At 58.1% G+C, this 20,783-nt stretch overlaps 1 protein-coding gene across 2 annotated transcripts in view; it reads right to left on the bottom strand.

The window, feature by feature from the left end:
• KCNJ12 (potassium inwardly rectifying channel subfamily J member 12) overlaps positions 1 to 20,783 on the bottom strand; it is a 41,345-nt gene extending 20,562 nt beyond the window's left edge. For both annotated transcript variants that reach the window (XM_034646685.1, XM_034646681.1), the window contains exon 1: positions 20,678 to 20,783. The gene's annotated coding sequence lies outside the window, so the exon portion shown is untranslated. The remainder of the gene's footprint in view (positions 1 to 20,677) is intronic.

Below are 20,783 nucleotides of genomic sequence, written 5' to 3'. Positions count from 1 at the left end.
TATTCACGAGCTCCCATCTCCTCCTCATGCCCACGGCCAGCTCATCAGCTTCCCGGCCTATGCCGGGAGGGACGACCCACTGACGCTCCCCCATCCTCGCTCAAAAACATGGCCTGCTATAAATATTTCATCAGACCGAGTGCACGGGCATGAAACCGCTGGTGATCTGCTCCCCGGAGACGCCGGGAGCTGAACCCCCCACAGGGGTGGCCTCCGGGAAGTGACCTCTGGCCCTCAGGCTAGAGATGGCCGACATTGCCTTCATGCTGTCAAGGTGGCCCAGGCCTGAGAGCCTGTGGCAGGACCTCCGCTCACATTTCCTGGGGCTTTACCCGGACTGCCTCCCTGTGTCCTGACAAGGCCCTGCCGGACAGAGTCTGCTATCATCCTCAGAGGAGGAAGCTGAGGGACGAAGGCACTTACCTAAGGCCACACGGCCTGTCAGAGGCAGAGCGGAACCTAACCCTGGCAGGCAACCCCAGAGCCCCCAGCATCTGGCCTCCCTGAGTCCCAGAGTAGCCCTGTGACATGGGTTCTCTCAGGATCCCTTATACAGATAAGGACACCAGGGCTCAGGGAAGTGACTTGCTCAGGGTCACAGAGCTGGGAATGCAAGCCAGGCAGGTGACCCTGATCAATAATGGGCTTGGATTCATGCCCTGGGTGACCCCACTGATGGGAAGGACACTGAAATCAGCACTACCCTCTTGTCATCGCCCTCACTGGGAAGGGGACCCTTGCACAGCCGCACAGACCAGCCCTCATCAACAGCGGGCTGGGGAATTCTGGAAACCCCGGGCCCACTCCCAGGGCATCCCATAACCCCTGGCTTTCCTTGAGACCCCTGGAAGCAGAACTGGCTAGAACCCCAAATCCTGCCAAATAGATTGGCCCCCTCTTCAGTCCTCAGTGTCCTTATCTGTAGGATGGGCCCTGACAATGCCTCCATGGGCTGGGGTGGGCATGTGAGGCCTTGGTAGACAGCATGGGCCTGCGTGCCGTGATCCCCCAGCAAGGGGCCACTGTGCGTCCACCTTATTTGCAAAGCCCGAGGTTGTGCACCTGCTTGAACCCAGTTTGCAGAAGCTCTGCAGCGGACCAGCTCTGGGTTCAAATTCCAGCTCTGTGACTCCTTGCCTGTGTATCTTGGGCACCTGGCTGCCCCTCTCTGAGCCTCGGTTTCCCTGCCTGTCAGCTGAGGACGTCACTCCTGCCCCATAGGATTGTGGGAACAAGGTCAGTCCAGGTGTTACAGCATTCATCTCTGACCTCAGCAAGAACTTGAGAGCCAACCAGCCCCTCACTCGCATTTCAATTCCAAAGTCAGGGCAGCAGGTACCCTGGGAAACCCCAGCCGGGATCTGCCTGCTGGACCCCGAGAGGCCACCATGCCAGGCCTGCCAGGGACCTAAGACAGCAAGACTATGGCCCAGCCGAGGAGCGGAAGGAGTTCCAGGCTGGCCGCAGAGGTCCAGGGCCCAGAGACAGCAGGCTGCGCGCGTGCACCACACAGGACAGCGTGGGGGAGGCGGAGCAGCCCCGGAGACCCCGCCCACTCGCCCTGCCTAAACCAGAGCCAGCACGCCCTTCCCGGCTCCTGGACCCGTCCACAGCCCCCGCCTGAGCCCCCGCCGCGTTCCAACCGCAGCTCTGGCGCTCAGGCATGGCGACACTTGGGCAGGTTACTTCAGCACTCTCAAGCTCGGTTTCCCCATCTATGACACGGGGGTAATAAGAGGGGATGGCCCTGGTGATGCGTGAGTGCGTGAAAACTTAGAACCGTGCCTGGCATAGAGAAATGCTGTTCTCACCACCACGATTCCCAGCAGCAGGATTTCTGCCCCGGGTGTTGGGGGCACAGAGGGAGGAAACCCACGGGTCCCTGCACCCACTGCACTGTGTGTTCGTGGTCTCTTTCCAGGCCTGCCAGCTCCAGGGTCCTCAAGAACTTTCAGGCACCCCTTTTCTACGGCCCCAACAGGGCCGGGAAAGAGTTTCTGGAAAGAAAATGACTTGACATTTTCTGACAGTTTATCTCTGGCCACACTGAACTCCCAGCAGGCCCTCCCTCCATGTGCCCTTACCCCAGCTGTCCCCCGAACCCCCAGGGTGCCCACCTCCTGGCCGACCTCGGGCTTCTCCTTCAGGCTTCCAGGCTGGGTTTGGGGCCTCCCTCAACCCTCTATAGACTCCGGGCTTTGTCTCTGAGACAGCCCTGACCACACCAGGCACCCCCCGCCAATACCCCCAGCCTCAAGCTGATCTTCCCGTCCCTGATTCACCTCCAGAATCACCCAGCACGGGGCCAAGCACAGAGCAAGGGCTCCGTGTCTGCGTTCAGAACAACGATCTATGATGCGAGCTTATGTTCACTGAGCCCGTATTATACACCAGACCTGGTCCCCAAGGATAACATTGTTTCATTTAAGCCACACAAGAGTCCTAGAGGTAGATACTATTATTTTAAAGAGGAGAAACTGAGGCCTGGGGAGATGGCCTGAGAAGCCTGAAGACTTTGTGTGGGCCACAGCCCAGATCCAGACTCCCCTCTCTGCTCCAGCCCATGGGGCAGCAAGAGAGGTCAGCCCTGGTGACCAGCAGTGCTCCTTAGCGGCCCCCCTGAGCAGGGAGAAGCACCCTTCTGCCAACGAAGGGCCCTCAGTACTCAGTGCGGGGGCAGGACAGAGGAGGAGTAGAGTACAGGGTCTGGCTTCACACTTGTGAGACTGAACTTGCATTCTGGGCCTCAGTGGCCTCATCTGTAAAGTGGGGACATGGAGACAAGTCTGGCGCGTCACGCAGAGTGGGCGCTCGGCAATTGGCTGTTGAAGGAAAGGGTGGAGGGGCCCCCACGGCCCCGGACCTGCTGGCCTCCCTCCAGTGAGGCCTCCACCTGCCGGTGACGTCAGCCCAGACAGGAGTCCCAGGCCCCCAGAAGGATATTAAAGGCCCCCAACATCAGATCGATGAAAGCCAGGTGTCAACACCTGTAAAGCTCTGAGGCAGGAGAAGCTTCTAGGAAACGTCCTTTCCAGAGACCCGGGAGCCCGCACTTGCCCTCCAGCTCAAGGGTGGGCGACAGGCGAGCCAGAGAACCTGGGAGTTGGGGCGACGGAGGGACCACAGTGCGGGGAGCAGTGCCAGAGGGATGGCTCGGGAGACACTAAAAGACATGTGACTTAGAAGCCCAGCCTTGGCCTGGAAGCAGCCTCACCCCTCCCCAGAGAGTGGGGGGCTGGGCAAGAGGGGCAGAAGTTACTGAGGGCAGAGCATGGGGAAACGGGTGGTCCAACCCAGGTACGCTACCCACACCCGCCCACGCCCCCTCCTCACTGGTCACAGCACACACATCTCTCCCACCTGCTTACAAAAATCGGGCATGCGCCCTCTCCCGGTCAGGGCCCATGCACACCCACAGCACACACAGCCATGCGCCCCCATCTCCAACGCCCACACCCACCTTCGGGCTTTCCACCCGTCTCTACCGTCCACGTCTGTCTACCCTGCCCCCAAAGTGGCCCCATCACCGTGGGCCACAACCCATCTATAGCGGCTGCCATTCAGACAGCCCGACCCTGTCTCTGCGCTGGTCCCAGGCCCCGCAGTCTGAGCCCCTGGCCTGGGCCTCACCTCGTGACGACCCTGGGTTGTGAGGAGGGAAAGCAGAGAGGAGGGTAGGGGTCCACGAAACCCCCCACTCCCAACAGTACCAGCATCCCCAGGCCGAGGGGAGCCAGGTGGCTGGGACCCCCTCCAAACCCAGCCTTCAGGCACAGCCCTGGTGGGGGGCTCCTGCCGGATCCTCAGTGCTGACAGGCTGATTAGGGGGTGGGCGATCAGCTGGGCCTGTGCCTCCTGTCTCAGCAGCTGCAGCCCAGGGGGGAGGCCGACGGAGGGGGCTTCTACTGGGAGGCGGCCTCTGTCTCCTGCCTGCCTTTCCATGCCCAGTGTAGCAGGCCAAACCACCCTTCCTTGGGGAGCCCCAGCCTGCCAGACGGGGCACTGCTGGGCACACACATGTCCCTGACCCCCAAGTGGACACAGGCTGAGTCCCTACAGGGTGCAAGGCTTGGGGGAACTCCTGGACACAGGACCCTGCTAGGACCTCTACTGGGTAGCTTTTTATTCTATGGGGAAACTGAGGCTCAGAAAAGCTCTGTGGCATGCCTGGACTGCTTCCTGCAGGAGTCGCTGAAGCTCAGGAAGAGGGGACGAGAAGCTGCTCGGAACGCCCCGGCGCCCGCCAGACACCTGGCACTCTCCACAAACCGTAAGGACAGCCCAGGAGGCGGGGACCAGATGCCTGCACCTGCCGCTCAGATGAGGAGCCCGGAGCACGGTGGCGGCCCTCCTCACCTGCCCGCCACCGCCAGCCCTGCTGGGAGGCCTAGGGTGCACCCTGGGGAGGGGGTGGGAAGGGGGCAGAAGGCCAGGAAAAGGTGGGAGCTCGGAGAGTCGGAGGTGCCCGAGCCTGGAAACGGAAGGCAGGCCTGGACTGGAGACGAAACTGGGAGCCGGCTGAGGGGACGGCTGAGGCCCGTGGACGGAAGGAGAGGGCACCCCAGCAAGCGGACTTCGAGGCATTGGGGCGGGTGTGCAGGCATACAGGCCTTCCCGGGGGGAAGCGAGGGCTCTAGACCCAGACGGTGCTGAAGTGAGCAGGACGAACACTGGAGGGGACCGTGGGGGACACAGATGACCCGGACCTGAACGGTTTTCACTGCCATCATAGGTATAAAGATCAGGGACAAAGGCCAAGAGGCGAAATTGGGGAAAGCAACTGGGGACATAGCCTGTGAGGAGTTCTGTGGTTACAAAGAGCAGAGAAATGAGCAGAAGCTGGGGGGGGGGGCAAGAGAGGGGGTTTTTAATGTGGGAAGATAATATAACCTCAGAAACTCAAACACAGGGCTGCCATCCGACCCAGCCGTTCCACGGGGACTGAAAACTAGGGTTCATACAAAACACGCCGGTTCACAGCCGCATGACTCACAAGAGCCAAAGGTAGAAACAGCCCAAACACTCATCAGCCACTAAAGGACACAACAAATGTGCTATATTCATCAGTGGAATATCGTTCAGCCATAAAATGAACCAAGTACCGGCCCGACAACGTGGATGAACGTCAGAAACATTTCGCCAAGTGAAAGAAAGCAGACACGAAGGCTTGTTTGATTCCGCGTGTGTAAACGTCCGGAGTCAGTAAACACAGAGACGGAAAGTAGATTCGTGGTTGCCAGGGGCTGGGGGGTGGAGAATGATTACTCAATGGGCACGGGGTTTCCTCTTGCGATGAAAATGTTTTGGAACAAGATGAGGGACTAGTTGCACAACAGTGAGAACGTACTAGATACCACTGAACGGTTTGCTTTCAACGGTTCATCTTCTGTCCCGTGAATTTTGCCTCAAAAAAAAAAAAATGTTTTTTGAGGAGTCCCGCAAAAGAGATTTGAACCCAACCAAAGCCTGACAGATGCACGCCTAAGTCCTCACACCCACTCAGCGGGGCCACGGCCGTGGCCACAGCCACGGCCACGGCCCAGGGAGCAGGAAAGAAATACTTGCTGTCATCAGAAATAATACCAGAACTCTGGTGGCCTCCTCCAGGCCATCCGCAAGGCCCCCCTCCTTACTCACCCTGCTCCAGCCGGGACATCCTGTTCTCCATGCGGGTCCTTGAACCCGGGAAGCACCAGCCGCCTTTGGCCTCTCATGCCCTTGGGGCCCCTCCCTGACTCCAGGAAGCTCTCTGATCGCAGGTCCCCTTCCCTCTCGTATGTTCCGTGGTCCACACTCAGCTGCCCACTGACATGTGAGGGAAGGGATTGGGCCTCCAAGATTGTCTTCCAAGACGATTTTTAAGAGAAGTTTTAGGTTCACGACAAAAGTGAGGGGAAGGTACAGTGATTTCCCATCTACTCCCTGCAGCCACAGACGCACGGCCACCCCACCATGAACCTCGCTCTCCAGAGTGGGACGTTTGTTACAACTGACACTCTTACGCTGATGCATCATAATCATCCAAAGTGCACAGAGTACCTTCGGGCTGATTCTTGCCGTTGCACCTTCTACGGGTTTGGACAGATGGGTGATGACGTGTGTCCGTCCTCATGGTAGCACACACACTAGTTTCACTGGCCTAGAAATCCTCTGGGCTCAGCCTCCTCATCGCCCCTTCTCTACCCTGGAGAAGGCAACCACTTGCCTCTTCCAGAATGTCGTAGAGTTGGAGCCCACAGCACGTAGCTTTTTCCGACTGGCTTCCTCCGCTCAGTGATCTGACCTTCAAGTTCCTCCACGTCTTCTCATGGCTTGAGAGCTCCTTTCTCTTTCTTGCTGAATAATATTCCATTGTCCGGATGGACCACTTTATTTACCATTCACCTACGGAAGAACCTCTTGGTTGCTTCCAAGTCTTGGCGATCACGAATAAAGCTGCTGTGAACACCTGCGCGCAGACTTTCGTGTGGAAAATACCAAGAAGTATGGTGTGGGGACAGCGTGTTTAGTCTTTAGGAAACCGGCAAACTGTCTTCCAAAGGGACCGTGCCATTTTGCATTCCCAGCCATACTCACATTCCTGTTTCTTCTCGTCCTCACCTGCGTCGGATGTGGCCAGGGTCCTGAATTTGGGCCAGTGGCACAGGCATGTAGTGGCATCTCATTGTTTCTGTTTCCAATTCCCTGATGACCTATGCTGTGGAGTGTCATTTCAGATGTCTCCTTACCATCCGAGTATCTTCTTTGCTGACATGTCCGTTCAGGTCTTTGGCCCATTTTTTAATTAGGTGGTTTGTTTCCTATTGTTGAGTTCTAAGACCCCTTTGTATATTTTGGATAACAGCCATCTATCAAATGTGTCTTTTGTAAATATTTTTGTCCTAGTCCCTGGCTTGTCTTCTAATTCTCTTGACAGTCTATCCCAGAGCGTAAGTTTTTACTTTTAATGAGGTCCAGCTTGTCGATCATTTCTTTCATGGATCGTGTCTTGAACGGTGTATCTAAAAGGAAATCACCTGACCCAAGGTCATGTAGGTCATGTAGGTTTTCTCCTGTGTTATCTGCCCGGAGTTTAATAGTTATGTATTTGGCATTTAGATCTATGATCCAATTTGAGTTCATTTTTGGGAAGGGTGTAAGCACTGTGTCTAGATTCATATATGTATATATATACATATTTTTTTTTGCTTGTGGATGTCCAGTTGTTTCATCACCATTTATTAAAAAGACTATCTTTGCTCCATTGTATTGCCTTTGCTCCTTTGTCAAAGACAGGCTGACAGCGCTGATAGGGGGTCTATTCCCGGGTTCCGTATTCTGCTCCATTGATCCATTTGTCCAGCCTTGAGTCAATACCACTCTGTCTCGAACCCTGTAGCTTTACAGCAAGTCTGGAAGTCATGTAGTGTCAGTCTTCCAACTCTGTTCCTCAACATCATGTTGCCCCAGCTGGGTCTTTCTCCTCTCCATATAACTGTAATCCGTTTGATGATATCCATAAATTAAGTTGGTGTTTTCACTGGGATGGCACTGAATGTATAGATCAGAGGGGGGAGAACGGACATCCTGACAATATCGAGACATGGACTATAGCTCCATTTATTTTGTTCTTTGTTTTCCTTCACCAGAGTGTTGTAGTTTCCCTGTTAAAGATCTTGTATATATTTTGTTAGACTTATACCTACATACTTCATTCCGGGGACGGCTGATATAAGTGGTATCGTGGCGGGGGGGTGTTGTTGCCTTTTTTTTTTTTTTAAGTAGGCTCCACACCCAGCCTGAAGGCCAATGCGGGGCTTGACCTCACGACCCTGAGATCAAGGCCTGAACTGAGATTAAGAGTCAGACACTTAACTGACTGATCCCCCCAGGCGCCCCAATGGTATTGTGTTTTTAATCTCAAATTCCACTTGTTCATTGCTGGTATATAAGAAAGCAGCTGACCTTTGTATATTAACCTGGTATCCAGCAACACTGCTAAAACTGCTTATGTGTTCCAGTTTTTTTCCTATTCTTTCAGATTTTCTAAATAGACAATCATGTCATCTGTGACGAACAGAGTTTTATCTTTCTTCCCAATTTGTATATATCTTATTTCCTTTTCTCACCAAATGACATTAGCAAAGACTTCTAGTATGATGCTAACAGGAAGTGGTGAGAGGGGACATCCTTGCCTTGTACCTCATCTTAGTGGGAAAGCTTACAGTTTTTTTTTAAAAAAGATTTTATTTATTTATTTGACAGAGAGAGAGGCAGCGAGAGAGGAAACACAAGTAGGGGGAGTGGGAGAGGGAGAAGCAGGCTTCCCGCCGAGCAGGGAGCTGGATGTAGGGCTCGATCCCAGACCGCTAGGATCACGCCCTGAGCCAAAGGCAGACGCTTAACGACTGAGCCACCCAGGTGCCCCTGCTTACAGTTTCTCATTGTTAAGCATGATGCTAGCTCTAGGTTTTTTTGTAGCTAGTCTTTATCAAGTCAAGAAAGTTCTCTATTCCTAGTTTGCTGAGAGTTTTTACCATGAATGGGTGTTGTCAGGGCTTTGTTTCGTCCCCTGGAGTGTCCTGGTACTTGGAGAACGTGCTGGCCTACGGTGGGTCAATAATGACTGCCTTTGGAAAAAGCAGGTGCACAGTGTAGAGAACTGTCTGGCGGAGACAGGGAGACTCACCACAGTCATGACCTTGCGTCGATGAGAGGGGTGGGGGCCCAGGGGACGAGGCAGGATAACATTCCATCCACAGGAAAGAGAGAAGGGCTCGCAGAGGGACACGGGGCCAGGACATGGGTAGCTGTATGGGGAGGAGAAAGAAGTTCTCTTTGATTTTCTCAGTGAAAGAGGAAGCCACGCTGCCAGCTAAGGCTCCAGGACCTAGGAGTGGAAGGCAGAGTCCCAGAACTGAGGAGAAAGGTTCTGGAACAGAGAGGACGGGGATAGTCTGGGCCCAGCAGCCCAAGCTCAGAAGCAGGACCTGGAGTGAGAAGGGCCTGTGAGGCTAATCGGCCACCCAAGCAACAGAGGGCTGCAGCTGGACTCAGGGCTTCGTGTCCTTTCAGTCTCTCTCCCTGTATGTCTAGGAAGGTTGGGGGCGGGCCCAGGCGACAGGTGGCAAGAGACCTCTCGGCCCTCGCCCTGCCTAGGGCCCCAGGGATGGCTCTGAAGGACTCTCTGGAGTCTCCACCGGCTGGAAACTCACCATGGATGGCCCTGGGGCCGCAGCCGCCTCTTGTAGGGCCGGGGGCTAGAGACCCCTCCCTGGGGTGCCTGCTCCGCTCTGCAGAAACGTCGACCCAGGCCACATGGGTTCATTGCACTTTCAATCCACAGTTAAATGAATGAGCGAATGAATGAATGAGTGATGAACAGCTCCTTTCATCTGCACAAGTGGCAAAGCCGCTGCTATCATATCCTGGGGCATCAAACAATATTTACGGCGGGGTCTGCAGACAGCCTGGTGTGGAAAGGCTCCACACCCACAGATGCATGAGCGGGGGGGGGCGGGAGGGGGGCGCTGCAGGGTTATGGGGCCGGTAAGCAGATGGAAGCCCCGTCTCTCTCTAAGAAACCAATAAAAGGGAGGAACCCCCACCCTGAGAGCTTTAGTGAACCCTTGACCTAAATCTTTCCCCTGTGTGAGCCCCCCAACACACAGCTCAAGCAATGATCTTTCTATTCTAGTCTCGTGGGGCTAACAGCCCCGTGTTCTGTGGCTGAGGTCACAGGGGCTGGACGGAAGCAGGTCATTCAGTGTAAGCGTCAGCTCTGCCAGTCCTTCTCCCTCTCGGGGCCCCAAGTTCTCCATCTGCGAAATGGACGGAACTCTGAGAACCCTACATCAGCTAAAACTCTGAAACAGTTCTAAAACTTGGCACACACAATCACAGTTTAAACAGGGTAGACTTAGCCCCATTTCTCAGAGCAAAGGACTGAGGCTCAGAGAGGTGAAGCTGCTTGCCTCAAGACACACAGCTAGCAGACGGGGACAGCCCCATTTGAAGCCAGGCCAACCTGGCTCATGCCCAACATGGCATTTTCCGGACCCTCAGCCCAGGGCATCTCTGCCCCCCACGGGAGAACAGAGGGCCTGTGGCATCCCGAAAAGACTTCATGCCCTTGGAGAGAAACTGAGGCGCACTCATAGGACTTCTCGGTCTGGGTGCACATGCAGTTTGGCCATCTACGTCCCTCAGTGGGTCATCTCTCCAGCCCTACTCCCCCTGCCTGGACAGGACATTTTGCGAATTAAATGAGATAATCTTCGGGAAAGCACTGAGCACAGCACCCAGCACCAGAAGACACGGAGTAAACAGTCATTTGCATCAGGATTTCTGAGTACCAAGTCTCAGTGACACGTCAGGCCACTTCCTGGGAAATAAAGACACTGGTGACAGCATGAGCTCCTTTCAACACCAGCACAGGCGTTTTGCTAAAGCCCCCAGACGATCCTGATGGCCACCAGAAACCACGAGAGGGGGCTGAGGACACCCAGGCTCTGTAGGCCATGTGGCATGAGGCCAGGCACTGCAGCGGTCCGGCAGTGCCCAGGCCATCTCCACAGGGACACTGCCTGGTGGCCTGGGGGGGGTGGCAAGAATAAAACGCAGCCCCCTCCCTCCAGCCACTTCAAGCTCTCAGGGGGTGGGGACCCTGGGGAGCCCCCCTTTGGGCTCCAGGCACAGACTGGGCTGTCAGAGCCATGAGGAGCTGCCGCATGGCCTCTCTGAGCCTCAGTGAGGCTGCCTCCTGTCCGTGGGGTTAGCCCTGAAGAGCCTCGGGGATGAGAAAGGGCTCCTTGCACAGCAGGGGCACCCCCCTGACTCCCAGGCACCTCAGCTGGGGGAGGAGGAAGGGCTGGAATAGAACCTCTTTGCAGGAGCGCCCAGAAAAACTACAGGGAAGTGTTTTGACGTGCAAAGCTGCTCCACCTGGCTCTCGAACAAGCAAGAGACAAATAAAACAGCCGAGGCGGAAGCACCAGTCTTTACAAGCAGGACTGGCAGGGTCTAGGTGACAGGCGACACTGGTGGCCATGGCGCGGGGGGCAGGCACCCTTAACTCTGCTGAGACCTGGGGGCACTGGGATGACTCGGTGGAGGGCCTAGCAGTGACAGCTCTCAAAGTCACAGAGGCACAGGCCCTGGGGCCCCACAGGACCATTTCTGGAACTTTTGGACAACCCAGGCGTGAGGACCTAAGTATCTGGGTTTCGCTCTGGCAGTAACAGCCTGGGGCGGAGACAGACGCACGTCAGAATGAGGCAGGCTAACAACAAGGAAATTCGGCCTCACGTGGGGAAATGCCAGTTAGATTTCATAACCATTTCACTGACTGATGTAACAAACGGCCTCATCTATTGCACCCACCCCATCCCGGGGCTGCATGTTTCCTCTGATTGCTCCCAACAGCATGATGGCAGGAAGGACCATTAATATCCCCATTTTGCAGATGAGCAAACTGAGACACAGAACAGTCGAATAAAATTTGCCCCAGGACCCACAGCCGGTGAGTAGCAGAGACCAAGCATATAACCCCAATGCTCTATGACTCCAAAACGCACCGCTAAAATAGAGTACTTTTCTTAAAAAAGAAAAAGTCAAGATACAGGACAGCGTATCCTGGTTGACCGTGTGTAGTGGGTTGAATGACAGCCCCCCTGAAAGATAAGTCCACCCAGAACCTGTGAATGTGACCTTCTTTAGATAATTTTTGCAAATATAATTAAATTAAGGATCTGGAAATGAGATCATTCTAGATTAGGACGGGCCCTAAATCCAATGACAAGTATCTTTAGAAGAGAAAACATGATAAGACCAGACCCAGGCAGCGATTGGAGGGATGTGTCTAAAAGGCACAGAACACCGAGGCTTGCTAGCGGCTACAGAAGCTGCGAGAGGCCTAGAAGAATTCTCCCTCGGAGCCCCTGGTAGGAAGCAACTCGGCCGACATCTCGATGTCAGACTGTGGCCTCCAGAATTGGCATATAATACATCGATGTCATTTTAATCCGCTCTGCTCGGGGCAATTTGTTATGGGAGTCACGGGAAACTAATACAGGGTGCAATTTGCTCCCCACTGTCCCTGTGTCTGTTTTCTTTTCCGGACCTGGCCGATTGTCCCCCTTGGACCGCCGCCACTGCGTTCCTTCCACAACCCAGACACAATTTCAAGTGTATGGATTCATTCACCCCATTTCCCCTGGCGTTCCCATGTCACAGATGAGGAAACTGAGACCACTGGCTCGGGTCACAGCTCCAGAGGACCCCAGGAGCCTGTCCAGCCACAGCTGGCCCTGCGACCACCAGGAACGGTGCCGGGTCAGGACGGAGCCCGAGGCCTGGTCACCTGGCCCTGAAGCTTCAGGGACAGAGCACCTGCTGCAGAAGAAGGGCCAGGCCCCACGGGTGCCCATGAGGCTGTGGCTGCCAGGGTCAGCAGGGGCAAGGAAGAGGGTGACCAGGGTCTCCTCCCTACACTGCCCCCAGGGAGGGGCAGGACCGCTCTGCAGCTCCCCCGCGGACTGCTGGGGGCACCCCCTCCAGCGGTCTTGAAGGCTCCCAGGGCCCAGGAGGGGGGCCTGGCCACCCCAGCCAGGCAGGTGCTGCCGACAGCTTGCAGCTCAGCAGGCCAAGAAAATGGGCATGGCTGAGCGTCCGGCCCGAATGGCAGAAGGCAGGGGAGCAGAGAGAGGGAGGAAGCTGCCTGCCCTGCCTTGACTGCAGAGCCAAAGCCAAGAGAGGGTGAGAAAGCGGATGTCCAGATGTGGGCATACTATTCATGCCCATTCTGTAAATGGGGAAACTGAGGCTTGGGGTAGAAGGGCAGCGGGGGTGATTCACCTCTCTCGGACTCAGGCTCACAGATCCTCCCCACCAGCGGCCCCCAGTGGAACAAGGCGGGCGCTGTCCTTCAGATGCGGCTCAAGCCGGGTTACGGGAACGGCAGGGCTGGCCAAGCAGGTGGTGGACACCTGAGACGGAGCAGCTCAGACAGGAACCAGGGGTGACCGATTCCCCAGACAGCGGCCCTTCCCTCCCCCGCCCCCCCCATGAGGACCACGAAGACTCAAGTGATGGCTGCAAGCACCTTCCCTGTGCTGTTCAGGCCGTGCTGAGCGAGAGCTGGGTGGGCGCAGCGCTCCCTGAGATCCGAGCGGGTGGGATCACGCTGACTTCCCCGTGGGGGGCTGGGCTGGGGGCTGGGCCACCGGGGAGATTGAAGGGTACAGATTCCCAGGCTTCCCCCCAGACCCTCCGAACCAGGCTTTCTGGGGATGGAGCCAGGAGATCTGGATTCTCCTAGTGCTCCCGGAGAGTTCTGAGGAAGGAGCTACCCCATCGAGGATTCGGCACCTCTCCCAGGGCGAAAATGCACCAATTCTGCAATTCCGGGCTCTCCGTCTCGGAGAAGCTAGAACTTCCCAACTCAAAGAATCCGTGACCTGTGCATTCGCGTGGCTCTGTGCGTTCAAAGACTCCACAGCCAAGACTATGATCTGGGGACTCTGTGACTCAGCCCTCAACCCAATGGCCATCAAAGGCGAGAGGACGAAATCCCTGGGTCTGGAGAGCTGGGGCAGCAGCTATGGAATGATCCCACGGGGAAAAAAACAGAAAGCAAGAAAGGAAGAAAGGAGAAAGGGAACTATAGATGTCGGCATGTTTATATAACTACCTTCGCATGTTTGCGTAAGCACTCAGACAATCCAGAAAGTTCTCCAATAATGGTCACCTCGAGAACATAAAGCTTCGGGCTGGGGTGAGGTGGAGACGGGATGAGAAGGAGAAACTCACTTTCCACGCTTACGCTGCTTGCATACTTCACCACGAGCGTCTAACACTCAGGTAATTAAAAGATTAGTGAAAAAATATGACAAAGTCTACGCTGCCTTATGTGCTCGCTTGTTTCTTTCATGCTCTTCCGCCCACCCAGACATCGCCGCCGTCCCAGGCACGGGGCCCAGCCGCCACAGCCGGCCCGAGTGGCGCTGAGACTGCCTGACCGAGCCCGCGCCCGCGTACGACCCGCGAGACCCCTCGCAGAAGGGAAGGGCCGGCGAGGACAGGGGCGCCAGGGGCTGGTCCTCAGCGTGGCCTGTACGGGGCATTCCCGGACCCTCCACACCCTGGCTCCATGAGGCCACGGCCAAGGCCTCTAGGAGGCCCCGTTTTTGAGCTCCCCACCTGTCCCCAGAGCCCCGCACCCTCCGGAACCCCGACAGCGCCCCCACTTCTGCCCTCCACGTGACCCAGAGAGGCCCCTCGCTCTCTGCGCCTTGCCAGGCTCGTCCCGTGAAGGGATGGGGCCAGCTCCCCTCGGGCCTCGCCAGTCCTCGTCAGGCCCCCACAGGCCTGCGTGGAAGCCCGGCCTGGCCTTGGCCAGGCGCCAAGAGCCCAGAGGCGCAGGGTCGGGGGCAGGAGGGAGGCGGCCGCTACCACCCCGAACGCCAGCTGCTGGCACTGATTTATTTTTGCTTTAAGTGCTGGAGAATTGCAGGGCTGGAGCCGCCAGCTCGGGGGGCTCGGGCTGCAGCTGGAAGGAGAGGGAGGTGGGGGCTGCACAGCCCCTCCCTGACCTCTCTTGCCCTCAGCCTCTCAGCCTCTCCATCAGACACACGCACACACACGCACTCACACAGCTCAGCACCTCCCCATCTCCACACGCTCCCTCCTCCAGGCCCAGCTCTCCTAAGTCAGTCTCCAAAGGAGGCTTCGGGGGACAGAGAGGCTCGACCACTACCCCCCACCTTGCTTCTAAGGAGCTGTTGCACCTCCGGCTGGGGCTGTCCCTCTCTGGGCCTCGGCTGGCCCACCCCCACGGCGGGGATGTCCTACTGCACCCTTTCCCTAGGACACCCACTCGCACAGCGGGGGCAGGTCAGAGGCTGGCGACAGTCACAGGCAATCTCGAGATAGCGCTGCGGCTCATTGGACCTGATCCGTTTTCTGTCCCAGAGGGTGGGCTTGCGGAGACAGGGCGCCGGCCTGGGCGCATCTGGCCCTGGTGGACCTAAGCAGCCTGGCCGAGGCCCGGCCCCTCGGAACCGGTCTGCTCTTCCACAGAAGACGGATGAGCTCGTAAGCCCGAGCTTGGGAGAGGCAACGGGACGATCCGAGGGAACGGAAGGGGCTGTGCTTTGCCCACTAGAACGCTTGTAGGTTCTTTTTACAACCGGGAAGATGCTAAAGTTGATAGTGGCAAATCTCAAAACAGTAAAAAAAAAAAATTTACACCTGAGTGTTGTGCTGAAAAACAGACGGGGCAAAGGACGTGAAACTGACTGACACAAAACACGAACGGGCAACGGGCGTGTGAAAATGCTTCAGTGGGCAAGAAATGGAGACACCGTGCCCCCGGCCGCGCCCAGCCCCTGCAGCCGGGCGCCACACATCTTACGGAAGGAAGGCACGAAGATGCAGAAACGAGAAGAGAAGCGCTGGACCGAGTGGCCCTTACTCTCTGCACCCCAGTTTGCCTAGATCTGCAATGGGAATGGCTTCTGCCCCTCACACGGGGTTGGGGTGGGAGACATCCTAGGCTGGAAACAAGCCCAGGCCCTGGGACATGGCAAGGGTCAGACAAAAAGAGCTCAATGCGGAGTCGGGGCCCAAAGTACAAGCCAACTCCCTCCCCCTCACGCAGACAGATGGCAGGCCAAGGGCTTGGAGAAAAGGTCTGAAAGCTGGCTCTGCCCCCCGCAAGCCGCACGATTCCGGGCCAGTGATGTCGCCTCTCCGAGGCTCGGTTTCCTTATCTGCAGAATGGGACAATAATTCGGCCGACCACTGCTACGGAGCACCCACTGTGTACCAAGCACCACGCATGGCTGAACCAACGCATTCATTCCCCACATGTTTGCTGAGCACCTACCACTCCGAGTGCTGTGGGAGGCACTGGGGACACGGCCGCGAACAAACTGAACCCAAAACTCTGCACTTCAGCTTCCACCCCAGTGGGGGAGACAGGCAGTAAGCAAGAGAAGCAAATAAAACAAATGGCGGGTGGCATTACGTCCTGCAGAGCAAAAAAGCAGGAGAGGGAATGTGGGTAGAGGGAGGCCACAGTGTTATCCAGGAGAGGACTCATGGAGAAGGTGGCATTTGGACAAGACCTGAAGGCAGTGAGGGAGGAAGCTGTGTGGAGATCTGGGGAAGAGTGTTGTAAGGAGAGGGAGCAGCAAGTGCAAAGGCCCTGGGGCAGGAGCAGGCCTCACGTGTTGGAGGCGCAGCAAGGAGAAAGGCAGGGTGGCCTGAGGAGAGGAAGGCCGGGGTGGGAAGGGGGGGGGGGACTGAAGACCAGACTGTGTGGGGTCCTGCGGACCAAAGAGACGAGTGCGGCTTTTATTCTGAGCTGGGGCCGGGAGGGAAAGGACCACGGGAGGATCCCAAGCCCAAGGCGCAGACGAAAGCACCCCGACTGTGCCAACTACACAGTAGGTATTCAAGAAGCCATGGCCAATCTGAAGCTTTAAGTTTTTGTTCTCTAGCTCCTCTCCAAGCCCGAGCCCTCCAAAGAGATCCAGACCACAGCTGAAGGAAGGACGGGGGAGGCTGCAGCTGCCCAAGGGGGTGGGAGAGCTCCGTCTAAGCTGGTTGAAGGGGACGGGTCCCTGGCAGGAGCCAGGAGGCTGCTTGCAGTGGCTCTGGGAGGCATTAATGCTGGGCCAGGGCAGACCTGCCCCTGGGATCACTGCGGAGGCTCCCGCTCCTACCTGGCTGTGCAAACGGCACTCCGTCTGGTGTTACAGGGCTGAAGGCCAAGGCGGGCGCTGGCCCAGGGGTCCCCAAGGTCCCCTCGGCCTCACACTGCCTCCGAAGCTGCCACTTCCGCAGACGGGCAGGGAGACCTGAACTGTGGCACATCGGTGGGGGTGGGGGGAGAGGAGGGGGGAGGGGTACACGGCAGGAGCAGGAGGCCTGTGTCTGAGGCCCTCTCCTGCTGCAGCCCTCCCTGGGCCTCAGTTTCCCCACATGTCCAAAGAAAGGCTGCCCTGGAATGACAGATTCCCAAGGCCCTGGCACCACAAATGCTCACGTTCCCCTTCTTCATGGAGTCCCCTTCCCACACCCCTATTTCCGCTCAGATCCCCCCTCCACCCAGAAGCTCCCATTCCTACTCTCCCCTCCCAAGTGTTGTCAGGAGCCTCCCCAGCTGAGGCTTTGATCCCACTTCACAGATGATAAACCGAACACTAAGAGAAGTGACTCAGCCACAGTCACACCGCAGGCCTCACTTCACCCTGGCTGTCTGCCCCGAAGCCTCCTCCCAAACAGTGAGATTCTCGAGGGAAGGGGCTGGGTCTCCATCTATTTGACACCAGTTTATTAAGCACCTTCTGTATGCCAGCGGCCGCACTGGGGCCCCTGCTGAGGCTGCCAGGGTCTCTCCCCCCCGCCAGAGCTTGCGGCCTGCCAGAGCTCACAGCACCACCGAGTTCCCACTGCGGCCTCTGCGGCCAGAGAAAGCAGCCCACACAGAGACCCGCCGAGGCGTTCACCGGGTGCCAGGGAGACAGTGGGAGACATCCCAGGCCACGGGGACGGCAGGCGGGCACCGCACGGCCAGCCGGGCACACGGACGCAGCCGGGCAGGGTGTCTGGAGTGAAGGAAGGTGCAGCTCTGTCCCTGGGAGAGTGCCAGGGCTCAAGATGCGAGGGACACAGGTTCCAGTCCCTCCGGGTGCCTCCCTGGGCCTCACATCTCCCGTCTGTACAATGGAGCTAATGCCTCCCTCTGACTGGCAGACCATTAGGAAATTAAATCAGGTGGCAGAGTGCTGGGCCCTCAGCCAGTGCCCAGTGAGGGCTCCGGTCCCGCCTGCAGCCCCAGCTCCTCTGGAAAATCCGCCGGCCTCAGCCCAGCACCACCCCCCACCCCACCCCACCCCCAGGGCTCCTCTGAAGCCTCCAACCTCCCTGCCCTGCCTGCGGCCCAGTTTCCAGCCGGCTCGCTTTCTTTCATCTTCGGCCTGTGCTGTCTTCCTATCACGCAGCCCAGCCGGCCGCGGCCCCGGCGCACCGTGCCTGTGGGACTGAGCCCACACCCACCACACCTTCGCGTGCCGGCCCAGCCTCTACCCCTCCTGCTGCCCCCAGCTGCCTCCCTCCTGGCCTCCTCTCGGTGCCAGCATGTGGCAGGGCTCCAGTTGCAGGCCCCAGGGGAGGGGCAGGTGTGCCCATGTGTCACTCACGGTGAAGCCCTGGCGGGGGCCCAGCAACACATACCAGGTGCACCTGTCAGAAGGCGGGTCCGGCCCTGAGCCAGGCCTGGGAGCAGCGAGACAGAGTGGGCATCAGGTGGGCTCTGAGGGGGCACCGGCAGCCTGCAGCCCGGGGCTGGGCGAGGGCCACAGAGGTTGCCAGGAGTGACAACACGGTTGCTTCTGCCCCAGACGTGCGCCAAGGCCTCCGGGTGCCATGCCTGGTGGTGCCAACTGTGGCCCGGGGCACCGGAGGGCTGGCCGGGCCTGTGGAGAGCGCCCGCAGGCGGAGTCAGGCCCAGCACTGCATAACCGCAAGGCACTGCTGTCGCCAGTACGGTTACTCCTCTCCTCACTGCTGTCCCTACTATTTCCCTGCCGCAGGGCCACCAGTGCTCCCCTGTTCGGCTTCGGGAAGACACTGTGGCCCTGGGACAACAGGCCTGACAGGGGCAACCCCCTGGCTTTCGAAGAGCAAGATGGAGGGGTCTGCTCAAACCTCAGACTCGCTGTGTGGCTTTGGGCAAGACCCTGGCCCTCTCTGGGTGTATCTTCCTCCCAGCACAGCAGAGCACATTGAACATCCCTCCACCAGGCACCGACCCGCACCCCATCTCCCTCCTGAGCTACCTGGAAGCTCTCGGGTGGTCTGATGTGGCAGCTGGGTGCAGTGGGGAGGAGGGTCCAGGGACAGGCAATAAAGTCAGCGCTGTGCCAACCCCTAGCATTTACAGAGTACCCTCTATTCAGCGGCACCCCGCGGAGAAGGGGGATCTTGGCTGCTGCCTGGCACACAGGAGCACCCGTGCTGGTCCCCAGGAGTGCTCAAGCAAGGTCTCCCCTTGGCCCCCTACTCTCCCTGAGGAGTCTTGACACCCACCTGAAGGGAGCCCTTCCAAGGTCCCCTTCTTAGAGCTGGCCGACCTCCAGTCCCCTAGCTGGAGGGAAGGGACCACCAGAAAGCTGACAGCAGACTTCTCTGAGGATTCTCTCTGGGGTCCCAGAGTGAGAAGGGAGGTGATTTTCTCAAAACAGAGGAGAGTGTATTCCACCAAAAAAAAGACCACAAGCCTCCCATGGGCCCAGGGCTGGGATCTGTTCCCTGGCCCTCTCGGGCCCTCTGGCAGCGGCCCACGGAGGAGGCTCCAGCGAGGGGCCACCAAGAAGCAACCCGGCACAAAGTGAGCCTGGGGTCGTGGCGAGGTAGCCAGACCGGCCTTGCTTTGGCACCTCAGGGAGGAGTGAAGGGTGGGCCGGAGGCTAACGCCTTCTGGGTTCTACCCTCGAGGAGGCGGCTGCTGATTTCAGCGGCGGCGTGTGGGCACCTCCACGCTCCTGGGAGACGGAGCCTGTGAACCTGGGTTCCGGAAGTTGGATATGGGGGCTAGGGGGTCCCCGGCTTTTTATCCCAGGGCTCCCACCTGGGCAGAGGGAGCAAAGGATAAGTAGAAACGCTCACAGGCCGTGCAGCGCTCCTAGATGGGTACACCCCCTCGGAAATGGGTAACGGGGTGGCCCCAAGTCCCAGCAACTCCTGGCTGTGAGGAGGCAGGAGAACCTCCCAGAACAGAAGACCATCTCCAAAGAAACACTTTGCTGTGACCTCCCATTCCAAACACAGGTTTTAAAATATTCACATGACCAGTGCACACTCCGTCAGAACAGACAGCACAGACATGCGCTGGGGCCTCAACTCCCATCTGAACCATCACCCCCCCGCAGCAGATCCCCACCCCAAGTGCCACTCCACCGAACCCCCTGGCTCCCTACCCCACTTCCCCACAGGGCATCCAGAGCAGAGGTGAGCACGTAGGGGGGAGTCTTGCCCTGAAGCCCTGGGGGCTTCTCAGTGGAGGGGTCAGCCCCTTCGCGATCTAGGCCGACTTCTAAAGGCAAAAAGGTGCGGCTGGAGTTGCCGGCTCACTGGCTAACAGAAAACACCATTTCCAGAATATTTTTACTCCATTAGAGCACAGGAGGTGGGAAAGAGAAAAGGCTCCAAGGACCCGGAGATCTGGGGCCTGGGGGCATTTTCGGGGCGCTCATGGACTGCGCCCCCCTCTGCACCCCCACTCTCATGCCGGGGTCTCCGCGAAGGTCACGCGTAGGGCTAATGCCCCGCGCCAAAGTGCCTCCCCACGCTCCCTCCCGAGCCCCCATGTGCTAGTCGGCCAGAGTGGGGCCGAGGGCGCCTCAAAGTTTCCCGGAGCGCCCCCAGGACGAAGGTTAGCGAGGAGCAAAGTTCCCCGGTGGCAGAAGCCGGAGACATGGCTGGGGAAGAAAAGCTCGCAGTCAGCATTTCCTCCGATGGCTCACCAAGGGAGGAAAAAAAAAAAACCAGAAAGCCAGAGGAAGAAAAAACCCTCCCGCCCCACCTTCCCTGTTGCAGCACCACCTCGTGCTCGCTCCGGGCCGGGGAGAGGCCTCCGGGGAGCTGGAGTCGGGCCCCCGGGGAGCCGGGCGCCCGGCGGCCGCGCACTTACCTCGGTCAGCGCCCCGGGCGCGGCGCGCTCCGCGTCCTCCGAGCTCCGGGCGGCCGTTCCCGGCCCCGGCAGCCGCCGCGCTGGCTGGCATCGCCGCCGCCGCCTC

The sequence above is a fragment of the Ailuropoda melanoleuca genome, chromosome 17, assembly GCF_002007445.2.
Source record: "Ailuropoda melanoleuca isolate Jingjing chromosome 17, ASM200744v2, whole genome shotgun sequence".
In the NCBI taxonomy this organism is placed as follows: domain Eukaryota; kingdom Metazoa; phylum Chordata; class Mammalia; order Carnivora; family Ursidae; genus Ailuropoda; species Ailuropoda melanoleuca.
The sequence above is the reverse complement of the archived record's forward strand: the minus strand, read 5'-3'. Positions and strand labels throughout refer to the sequence as shown.